Consider the following 12,599-nt stretch of genomic DNA (forward strand, 5'->3'; position numbering starts at 1 on the left):
TGCTCTCTGCCCCCCCTGGACTGTATCTCCAGCTGCTCTCTGCCCCCCCTGGACTGTATCTCCGGCTGCTCTCTGCCCCCCCCTGGACTGTATCTCCGGCTGCTCTCTGCCCCCCCTGGACTGTATCGCCGGCTGCTCTCTGCCCCCCCCCCCCCCCCCTGGACTGTATCACCGGCTGCTCTCTGCCCCCCCTGGACTGTATCGCCGGCTCTCGCTACCTCAGCAGAGCTACAAACATCGTCAGAGACTCCTCCCACCCTGGACACACCTTGTTCAACCTGTTGCCCTCAGGGTGGCGCTACAGGTTGAACAAGAGCAGGACCAACAGACTCAGGGACAGTTTTATACCGAGAGCCATCAGCCCAACAACCAGGACTATACAGGACAAATACTCACTCTGTGTACTAAACAATATAACTACTCACCATGTGTACTAAACAGGACAACTACTCACTATGTGTACTAAACAGGACAACTACTCACTATGTGTACTAAACAATAGAACTACTCACTATGTGTACTAAACAGGACAACTACTCACTATGTGTACTAAACAATAGAACTACTCACTATGTGTACTAAACAATAGAACTACTCACTATGTGTACTAAACAATAGAACTACTCACTATCTGCAATAACTCATGTACTCTACTTCCTCATGCAAAGTACTGGCCAATCGCACTGCATGCACTGATCACTTTAAACGTGTCTTTTTTTATTCTGCTTGAACCTACCGTACTTGAATTTTCTGTCACATTTACCTGCATTTTCTGATATTATTATTATGTTGTACTACGCACCGGATGGAGCAGCGCTCCTAATCTCTTTGCATAGCCACTATGCCAAGACAATAAAGGCTTTTTATTCTATTCTATTTCTATTCTATTCTATTTGACAGCTGAGCTTGTCTTTAAATTGACTGCGTACGGGCCATAAAAGGCCACTGACGCTTTTATTAACTCTATAGCCTCATGTGGGAGGTAAAAAAAAAAAAAAAGAAATAAAATAATAAACATTTTGCAGGGAAATGTTGTCAGACATAAGCGGAATGACATCTTCTGAGCAAAAAAAAAAAACAGTTCATATTTTGCCGGTTAGCAATCATGAAAGCTCAATATCAACGACAGCCAGGTAGCCGACAGGCATCCCTCTAACTCTATGCTGAAACACCACTCAGAATATCCTGCAGCCATTTCCAGGTGGTATTAAGATGCTACACTCAAACTTCAGCTCCTGCATGTGGGGTTGCTGGGAAGATTCTCCATGCATTAAAATTATAGAATTATCATTCCTGTCAAAAAAAAACACATCTCAAATTAATATCTAGGACTTAACGCAGGATCACGTTCATGGCAGGGGGAGCAGCGTATCAATGACGAGTGGCCTGGAAGCGTCGTTTACAGATTCCATCATGGACTGCTGCCACCAACAGTTTCAAACAGTTAATGAGCCTTTAAAGAAGAACAAATGAAAGTCCATTCTAATGAAAGGTTTTAAAGTGTCTCTGTCAGTAGGAGCTGATAGGAGCAAAATCCTAAAAAAAAGAAAATGCTGTGGAGAATGACCTCCTTGCACGTTAGCGCGGGGATATACAAGTACAATGTAAATGAAAACAACAACACATCAGGCGATGTGGACAGCATCTATCAGAAGGAGAATAACTGAGCGCCACCGAAACTCCTGCAATAAAGGAGCGGCGCAGTGGATAGCGCAGTAGCAGGTCACAGATTCAAATCCCACCTGGGGCCTTTCTGTGAGGAGTTTGAATGCTCTCCATGAGTGGGTTCTCTTCGGGTTCTCTCCGGGTTCTCTGGCTGCCTCCCGCCACCATCAACATACAGCGTTGCTGTTATTGAACATGGGAATTAACTGACCAGGCTAAATGAAGGTAAAAATAAAAATATTAAGAATTAGATCAGGACTGTCAGAAATTACAGGTCCCTCCAAAATAAATCTGTTAGTGTTCAGGTTAAGTATTGCTTCCAGGATGTGCAGCTGATGGAGGCCAGACGGCACCGCGTGGAGCGCCGGCAGCCATGCAGAGCAGAGCGCTGCTTCCTGTTTCCCCAGCTGATCTCCTCCCATGAGTCCCGGCGATCCGGCGCTAATGACTCGCTCTATGGTTACCGGGGCTCGGGGGAATGCTGGACGGAATGAGAGGGAGTAGGAGACAGGCTGGAGGAACAGCAAAGCTCTGTCGGTGAGGTGAAAGATCTTCCATGCGTTGTCTTTCACCCCCCCCCCCCCCCCCCCCCCTCTCTCTCTTTTACCTCTTCACTGTCTTTGCTCAACCATTTTGTAATTCTGGCACTGCAAATGTTGAGAGCAAAACCAGGACCTGAGTGGAAGACTGTTCCACGCCGACGCTAAAGCGTTCCCTTGGGCTGGGATGGGCGTTTTTCTGTCGCTTTTTCCAAGGAGTTATCCAAAAGCCAGAATCCAATGAAAGGCCAGTAAAGGTCTGCAAAAAGCCGAGAGCAAGATTAAGCAAAGACAAGACAAGACAACCAAGAAGCCGACTCCCAGAAGATGAGTTGGGGGGCGTGAAACCAGCAGAGATTACTAGTCTTCATCCTCCTTCACCTCTGAGAGGCACGAGGAGGTCTTCTTCCTCTTCCTCTAGTTCTCCACATCCGTGTGCCGGTGTGAATCCTGAATGGCTGCTCTTACCTTGCGCCTTGCTCAGGCTCCGGATGCTGTCGAGATGATCCATCTGTGTGTTCCCAAAAGAAGCAGCTCCACGTGTTGCTAAGGCAGGGATGTGGGGACGGGCTCCCACCAAGCTGCCGTCTGCAGGGCTTCATCGGTGGAAGGCTCCTCGTCAGCAGCAGAACTTATCTGAGCACGGGCTTCCTGCTAGACCTCCCTCCTGCCCTATTTCCCTGCTTTCACAGAAAGCCATCCTCTCTGTCTCTGTTTGCAGCAGTGGCGGATGGCAGCAAAAAGAAAAAGAGATCTTCTTCTTCTTCTCTTCCTTCTCCTCCCTCTGTTGTGCCGACTGGCGGGAGGGAAGTGTTGCCTGTTTTGCTCAGTTCAGTCAACCACGCTCCGCTCTTGAACAAGAGAGGGGGGGAGCATTCGGTTCAAATCTGATCACCTGGGAGGACGACGGCTATTAGATGGAGGAGGGGGAACAGATGGAGAAGAGAAGAAATAGACTGTGATGCATCTGCTTGAGATAAAGGGCAGAGGAATGAAGAGAGAGAGAAAGGAGAGGGATTCGAGAGGCGTACATGTGGCACATGCATAATTCAGCATGGAACCTGCCGAGGGAACGGAGCAGGCAACCATGGATGGACTCGTCCCAGCCGCCGACGAGAAGATGGACGGGTGAGGGCAGGAGAGAAGGGGTAATGCCATTTGTGGTATTCTTTAGTCATTTGGTTCGGAGACTGCAGCGTAGCAAGCGGCTTCAAGATGCTAAGCACGGTCAGTCGGTCGTCTATCTCTGTCAAATACTCGCCATCTTCAACAACTTTGTTTGCTCTATAAATAATACACATTGCTAGTTTTCATGAGGCGGGACCAATCCCAGTGGAGTACGGGTGAGAAGCGGGGTTCAGGGAGTTACTGGAGCCAATCCCAGTGGAGTACGGGTGAGAGGCGGGGTTCAGGGAGTTACTGGAGCCAATCCCAGTGGAGTACGGGTGAGAGGCGGGTCACGGGAGTTACTGGAGCCAATCCCAGTGGAGTACGGGTGAGAAGCGGGGTTCAGGGAGTTACTGGAGCCAATCCCAGTGGAGTACGGGTGAGAGGCGGGGTTCAGGGAGTTACTGGAGCCAATCCCAGTGGAGTACGGGTGAGAGGCGGGGTTCAGGGAGTTACTGGAGCCAATCCCAGTGGAGTACGGGTGAGAGGCGGGTCACAGGAGTTACTGGAGCCAATCCCAGTGGAGTACGGGTGAGAGGCGGGTCACAGGAGTTACTGGAGCCAATCCCAGTGGAGTACGGGTGAGAGGCGGGGTTCAGAGAGTTACTGGAGCCAATCCCAGTGGAGTACGGGTGAGAGGCGGGTCACGGGAGTTACTGGAGCTAATCCCAGTGGAGTACGGGTGAGAGGCGGGTCACGGGAGTTACTGGAGCTAATCCCAGTGGAGTACGGGTGAGAGGCGGGGTTCAGAGAGTTACTGGAGCCAATCCCAGTGGAGTACGGGTGAGAGGCGGTTCCACCCCTGGAGCGTCGTCAGAGCAACGTGCAGACAGAGAACCAGCTACGCACACACTACGGATAATTTAACTTTTGCATTGGTGTTACATTTAAATTAATATTGAAAAACGGTTCTAAAATGTTTTGTATGAGATCAGCGGCAGCTGACGACGACCCCCGCTGATATTTGTTGCTTAAAGTTGGGCGCAGTGAAGGAGAGAACCCCGAAAACATTGCTGAAAAAAGACAAACACTCACAGTGAACGGGAGGAGGAGTCTTTTTTACCAGTCAAAGATTCTGTGCTTCATTTGCGGGGCGACTGTGGCGATGACAAAGCGGCTCAATGTGGAGAGACATTTCCAACTGTGTCACATTTTACCCCGCTAACTACCCCCCCGGGGCAGCGCCCCGCAAGCACAGAAAGCCTGTGAGCAGCTGTCCCGCATTTTAATGTTACCGCCACATATTTTACTTTAATACTTAAAGTCTTAGCGACACCAGCGTGGGATTCGCTGCTCCTCGCTTTTCTCTCTCGGCCTCTTTCTGTCCTTCACCCAAGCAAAACATGGAGGTCGTTTCTGATTGGATGCTCTGTCCTTCCGGTATGATTGACAGCTGCCTGTCATCGTTCACTGCATGCGGGTCCACTTTACCACAACCAAACGAAGATGCTAACGCTGCAGGAAATGATCGTTTATCAGAGAAAAACACGGAACAATCCGCTAAAGAACGCAGCTGCTCCTAAACTGGTGATCGGGAACAAGTTTATTCCTGCTAGAAGCAGCTCAGGAGGATTCTCAGTCCGTTCTGGAATCATCCTGCAGCAGCAGTTCTGACTGGGATTGGAGACCTGCTGTTTAGATTAGTTTTTATTTATATTTTTACCTGTTAAAACCACACAAGATTAGAACAATTAATAATTGATAGCCCCATTCTTTGTGGAATGTTTATTTCCATGGTTTCTCAAGAGTTTGTATAAAATAAAAGACTTCTGAACAAGTCAAATCTGTTCCCTAACGTTGTTAATAATTAGTGTGAGTAATCATGATCAGGGTATTTACACAGATGAATATCATTAATGATTAATGGTACGTTGAGCAAACGTTTTATTTCAGAAGTGTGTATCAAACTGGAATCGGTGCCCAGGAAGTAGCCCTCGGCTTCACAAAGGTTGGGGACCCCTGCCCTAGAACTAAGAATAGACGGTGAAAACATTTCTGTTATCTCCCTGACTGAGTTAAGGAAATTAAAATAGAAATTCATTTTATTTTTTTTATTTTTTTTTTTCATTTTCTCACCGCTTATTCCACTATCGGGTCGCGGGCCACGCTGGAGCCAATCCCAGCAGTCAATGGGCGAGAGGCAGGGGACACCCTGGACAAGCCGCCAGTTTATCGCAGGGCAACACAGAGACAGACAATCAGCCACACACTCACACCTACGGGCAATTTAGTGTCACCAATCGGCCTTGGCTGCACGTCTTTGGAGGCGGGAGGAAGCCGGAGAACCTGGAGAGAACCCACACAGACACGGGGAGAACATGCAAACTCCTCACAGAATGGCCACAAGCCGGAGACGAACCTGCGACCATCTCGCTGTGAGGCAACAGTGCTTACCACTGCGCCACCGAGCTGCCCTAAAATAGAAATTAAAATAGAAAATAAAATGTGTTAAATTTATAAGCTAGGACAGTTGGACCACTCCTAATAAACTTTTTTGAATCGTGAATATAAGCTGCTTCCATCGGGGGTTCCACTGGCACCCCCGGTCACTAAAAACAGATACAAGTTCTCTTTTGTCCCACTCTCCATCAGGGCCCTGAATGCCACAGAAAGGAGGTGACCCTGCCTGTGTACTTGCACGGATGTAACCGGATTGCTCTGTTTTTATCATGGATACTATTTAAAACCTTTACAACGATGCTGCTCTTAACCCTTCTCTTACGTGTCCCTTAAATGTTGTGGAATGTGTGTGTAACTGCTGTAAACCAAATTGCCCTCCGAGGGACAAACCAATAAAAGTGAAGTGACGTGACCAGTTACAATTGTATTGTTAATTTTAAGCTCAATACTTTTGTTTGACTCGTTAATGTCTTTGCCAAGTAATTGATTCCGATTTTGCCAGATCATTTTTGCATTTGCCTTTGCTTCGACAATTCAATTCAATTCAGTTTTATTTATATAGCGCCAGATCACAACAGGAATTCATCTCAAGGCACTTTACAGGATTAGCAGGGAAACACAGAACCCAACTTGACCCACAAGAGCAAGAACTTTGGAGACAGGGGCAAGGAAAAACTTCCCTTTAACAGGCAGACAATGATATGCATGAAGAATTTTGCTTTAGCCTTTCGCAGACTTTGTTACTTTATTTCTTAAAAATGTAAATTTTTGTCTTTCTGTAATGAGACCAAGTTTTAAATGATTTTTTTAAGTTGTTCATCTCTGTCCTTCATTATTTTCCTGCATTCATTGTTTAACCAAGGCAATGAATTCCCCTTTCTGGTGAACTTTGACATTACTTCATTGATCTTTGTGATGAACAAGTTGCTGGATCTCTCTGTCTGTGCTTTGTAATGAGTCACTCCAGTCAGTCCCTTGCAAAGCAGTCTCCAGATTTTGACCAACCACCTGTTGGTCAAAGTCGTCTGTGACCGGAGCACCAGCGCCGGTTCCCGGTAACGGTGGAGCATATTACCATAAAACCGGGCAAAGACAACGGGACAAAGGGGTTAAGAAGCTCTTTGCAGGGAGCTGCTCCAACGTCTGCTTTCTGTGTACTGGTGCATCAAAGTGCGGGCTTAGGTCAGAGCGACGTGCCAGCAGCTGAGAGACGATTCGCTAGGACAGCTCTGATGATTATCTCTCATTGGTACTAGCTTGTTGGAGTCTGAGCCTGAGACAGAGGAACCAACACTAAATTGGAGTCTGGAAGTGGAGTGGAAATGCTTGACTGATAATTGTGTTTAAATGCGAACTATTAGTTGTATTTGTTTATTATAGATAATGTCGTCTGGGCCATGGCGACGGATGTTTTGAAATTGACAATTTGCTCTCTCCACTACCAGATCTGCTCAGCATGGAGCCTTTGTTTCGGGTCAATCATTTGAGCGAGGGCACAGGACTCATTAGCTCACAGGTGTCAAACTCAAGGCCCGGGGGCCAAATGTGGCCCACCACATAATTTTTTCTGGCCCTCAAGAGCTGTGTTCAACCATTTGTTTTTGGAAAATGCTGCAACTGTCACATGTTCTTAGCAGCTAGCCACTGTTGGTTGTTCTGTAGGTCTCCCCCTCTCAAGTGTGACAAAAGAGTTTTGAACAAAGGTAATGCCATAACTTTATTTTATTATTTATCTTTATTTATTATTTGAAAAATATTATTTGAATATGTTTGACTGTTGATTGATGGATTAATTTTATTTTCTTCACCTGATAAATTAAAAGGATTAATGTTATAACTAGAAAAGCACTCAGAGAGCACAGACCTCCTCCAAGCAGCTCGTTCCCCCCCTAATTAGTTTTACACCGTCCACATGGTGATCTGGATCATCATCAAAAGGTTCTATATTGTTCTGGTACCTTTATACACCAACCATGACAACTAAAAGGGAATCAGAGTTGATGTGTATTTTTAACTGATTTTAGAATCCCTTTTTACACAAGTTAACGCAGTTCTCAGGCACGTAAGTGAAATATCTGTGCCAGTCTTTGGTCCATCAGAAACACTCTAAACCAGGAAGCAAAAGAACGATCATAGCAAGCACGCGCACATGCATGGAGTCATTTATTTTATTTTTATTGGTATGTTACATGTCGATGAATTATGTATGAAGGACTTGTCGGGGTTCAGGGTTTTTTTCTTGGGTTGACTTTCATTCGTTCTCCTCTCTCCCTCTCTCTTGTCAGTGGGCGTGGCAGAGAACGGAGCGGCAGAGCAGACACACCTGTGACCAATCATCCAATCGCCCAACTGCTGATAGTCCCTCGGTCACCAGCCTTCCGATCACCGGATCGCCCACATGTCTCCCGTGCCTGTTTCCCGTTCCTGTCCCTGCTCGTTGGTGAAGCCGTTCCGTTCTCTGCTGTTCTGAACCCAGCTGAGTATTTGGATTTTGTTTGTCTGAGTTAATTATCAGCCCAGCTGTTGTTTCTGCGCTTTTGTTTGGCTGCGATTTTGTGTTGTTTTCTTTCTGGACGTTCCAGCCCGTCCAGGCCGTCCGCCCCTCAGTACCGTTTTAGGCTGAGTGTTTTTTGTTTGAGAGCAATAAAAGACTCTGCTCTGTTTCCCGGCTGTCTCCGCATTTTTGGGTCCTCTCTGCTCGTTAGCCCTACGCGACGCAACAGGACTTTCAATGGAAACGAGACCGCAAGGGCTTTTTTGAAATGCTCCTCTTAGACGGGATGTTTGACTGTACTTGTAGTGTGGTACATGCTACTGTTTGACTGTACGCTACCATGGTAACCGGTGAGGCGACGTTTCTGCCCGCGATAAAACATTTTAGCCAATTTTTGCTGGAACTTTACAACTAAGAATTAACTTTATCCACTCTGCTCGTGCAGGATGCAGGGGAAATGTGGGGGTGCGATAGAGGTGCCCGCCCTACATAACTGTGTCACATTCCATAAACATCAGTTAATAATCAACTGGGATATTGAGGAACACATTCTGAAGCTCCAATTGGCTGCAATGCTGGCTAGAGATTCAAAGTAATCCAGAATCCAGGATCCCTTCTGGGTTGTCACCAAAATGGAATCATCTGTTTCTGGTAACATTCTCAACATTTCATGAAAAGTTCATCAGGATCCGCCCAGAACATTTTGAGTTATCTTGCTAAAAGGTGCAAAGACAGACGCCGGCGATTACGTAGCCTCGCCTCGGCGGAGGTAAATACAGCAATAAGCTATCAGTATAATTTTACACCACGTGTTTGCATATGTAATTGTTGAGAGCGATGTTTGCCACTATTAATGTGTGCTTAGGTTGGCACTACTTGCCACGGCTGAGTTGGGCGGAAGGTTACGCTGTGTTCTATGTTGTGTGAATAAAAGGCGGAACCTCCCTGTGTAAGTTGGTGCTGGATGAGCAGAGCACAGGAGAGGGTGTACCGAAAGAAAGTGATTCACGTTTCTCCTGTGTCGTATGTGCTGAGACGGCAAAGCGAAGTACTGGAAGCTGTCTTCACCAGAAATGGAAGAAGCAAATAACCGGCGAGCTGCTGCAGAAGAGCCAACAGTAATGTTTGTAACTTAATTGTGTAGTAGTGATAAGTAATAAGCATGTGGAGGAGTAGTTACATTTATTTAACATTACATTACATTTAGTTACATTTACACTGTGTTCCTGGCCCTTTGAGGGTCACAATAATGCTGATGTGGCCCTCGGAGAACATGAGTTCCACACCCCTGAGCTGCTTGATTAGTTTTCTCCGCTCGGTCAGCGGTCAGTACTGCTACTACTACTGCTACTACTACTGCTGCTACTACTGCTACTACTACTGCCACTACTACTACTGCTACTACTACTGCTACTGCTACTTCCACTACTACTACTGCTACTACTGCTACTACTACTGCTACTGCTACTACTGCTACTACTACTGCCACTACTACTGCTACTGCCACTACTGCCACTACTACTACTGCCACGACTACTGCTACTGCCACTACTGCCACTACTACTACTGCCACTACTACTACTACTACTACTGCTACTACTACTGCTACTGCTACTGCCACTACTACTACTGCTGCTACTGCTACTACTGCCACTACTACTGCCACTACTACTACTGCTACTACTACTGCCACTACTACTACTGCTACTACACTGCTTCTACTACTGCTACTACTGCTGCCACTACTACTACTGCTACTACACTGCTTCTACTACTGCTACTACACTGCTTCTACTACTGCTACTACACTGCTTCTACTACTGCTACTACACTGCTACTACACTGCTTCTACTGCTGCTACTACACTGCTTCTACTACTGCTACTATACTGCTTCTACTACTGCTACTACACTGCTTCTACTGCTGCCACTACTACACTGCTTCTACTGCTGCCACTACTACACTGCTTCTACTGCTACTACTACTACTGCTGCTCCTACTACTACTACTATTGCTACTACTGTTCCTACTGCTACTACTGTTCCTACGACTGCTACCACTACTACTACTAGAATAGCACTTTATTGTAATTTCACACGGTGATACAATGAAATTAAGCAGGCTCCGCACAGTACAAAAAACAGTATACAGTAAAGGTACCAAACAAAGGACAGATCAGGTATGCAGCTATTGTGGTAGAAACACAGCATTTATGATATTGGACGCATGTGAATATGATTGTTTAATTGTTGTTCAGTGTCTGTATGGCCCATGGGAAGAAGCTGTAAATGGACTGCACTTATGTAGTGCTCTTTCCACCTTAGCGGTGCTCCAAGTATCATGGTTATGATGGATTAAAATATGGTTCATGTTTGTTCACGTTACATAGGATAAGGAGTGTTCAATTATTTTTCTTATCAACCTTTATTTATCAGTTATAATTATACCATTGCAGAAGTTATGTTTCAAGCCTTTAATTTCTGCGTCGAATCTGTGATGCTGTGTCTTTAATTTCTGTGGCGAATCTGCAATGTATGTACTGCACAGTGATCGAGTGCGCGGTCAGTTTGACGAATACATTGAAAGAAAGTAAACGTGTCAGAGTTTTCATTCACGCGATTCTCACTCTATTTTCCCCGGTAACGGGGCGTAACATTTGGGGGCTCGTCCGGGATGTTGTTCTGCAGCATCGTTAAACATCTATGTGAGGTGTCCCGAGCCGTCACACATCCTTTTTAAAAACAATTCGGACCATCGGAGCGGGCGAGGAGCGGGCCGCAGCGGGAGCCCGACGGTCTTCGGCGGCTAGTGATCCGGGGTATTGCTACGTACCAGGAAAGCCAGCTAAGCACTGCTACGGAGATTAGTTGTTAGCACCCGGCTACTAGCACCTGCGTTCTCGAAGGATGGCGTCAAACAAGATGGAAATTCTACAACTTGGGTTGATAAGAGAACTGTGTCTGCTGCCCAAAGAAAGTTTGTTGGAGTTGTGTGATTATTTAATCAGCACCGGAGCAGAGTTTGAGCTACCTAGCGTCGGAGGACGGATAGCTCTTATCACGCTAATCTCAAGCTACATCCAGAGAGGAGTTGGGGGATCTTGAAGATCAAGGTATGGCTGGCTTACGTCATCTGAAGGATAAAATCCGCGAGCTACAAGTTGTGTGTAGCTCTAGTGCAGCAGAACAAGAGGAGCAGCAGCAGAAAAAACAAGATGATGAGAAGAAAATCATAAAAGAGATTGAAGCTTTGCAGCTCAGGCCAGCAAACACACAGAATGGGAGCGACAAAAAGGAGGAAAGAGACACACTCAGCAGACCTGTAACAGAGAATGTAGCCCCTAACTCTCCACCTCATCACTGGCACAAAGACTTTAAAATTGCTGAACAGATTGGTGAACCTGGTCAAAAGGACAAATTTACATTTTCAAGCTTAGCACGGCAAATTGAACATGGACTAAGCAAGGGCTTTCCAGAACTAGAGATTGTGGATGCAGTGATCAGGGCTATGTCGCCTGTTATGCAGCTTCGCAGCTACTTGGAGGGGAAAGTGGATTTGACCTTATCTACATTGAGGCAAATCCTCCGTTCACATTTCCAGGAGAAAAGCGCGACTGATCTCTACACACAGTTGATTTCTGAGGTGCAGGGATTTAAAGAAACCCCTCAGAACTTCCTCATCCGCACTCTGGACCTGAGACAGAAAATCTTATTTGCCTCACAGGAATCAGGAGTCAGGCCTTTAGTATGATCCTGGACTTGTACAAAGAATGTTTCTTCATACTGTGCTAAGTGGATTACAGAGTGACAACATAAAGCGGGATCTGCAGCCTTATTTGGAGCAACCTGAGAGCTCTGACAAACTTTTGCTTGAGCAACTGAACGCCGCCTGTGCCCATGAGACGGAGAGACAAATGAAAAGGAAGACCGCAGGGCAGCAGAAATCTATTTCTATTCACTCAGCACAGTCAAGTGATACTCCTCCTACCGCAGAAAATAGGAAACCATCCACTCACCAAAGTCCTAACGTTTCTCCTGTTTTCTCCCAGCTGGAGGAGATTAAATCTGAGATAGCTCTGCTGAAAGATCTGAAAGTGGAAGTGTCTCAAATCAAGGAGTCCATACTACAGCCCCAGCAGGCGCCCAGGCCACAACCACCACCAGAGGGAGCCGATGGCAGATCAGGACTTCAATTCCCGGGTCAGCAGAGCCAAGATTCATCACAGAACTACTGGGCCAACGCGGGCCCCAACCACCGAAGTGGAACTGCCCAGTACCAGCAAAGATTCGCCCCACAACGCAACTTCCCAACGTCAAATCGTGGACAACTGAGGA

The sequence above is a fragment of the Brachionichthys hirsutus genome, unplaced genomic scaffold, assembly GCF_040956055.1.
Source record: "Brachionichthys hirsutus isolate HB-005 unplaced genomic scaffold, CSIRO-AGI_Bhir_v1 contig_1035, whole genome shotgun sequence".
Lineage (NCBI taxonomy): Eukaryota > Metazoa > Chordata > Actinopteri > Lophiiformes > Brachionichthyidae > Brachionichthys > Brachionichthys hirsutus.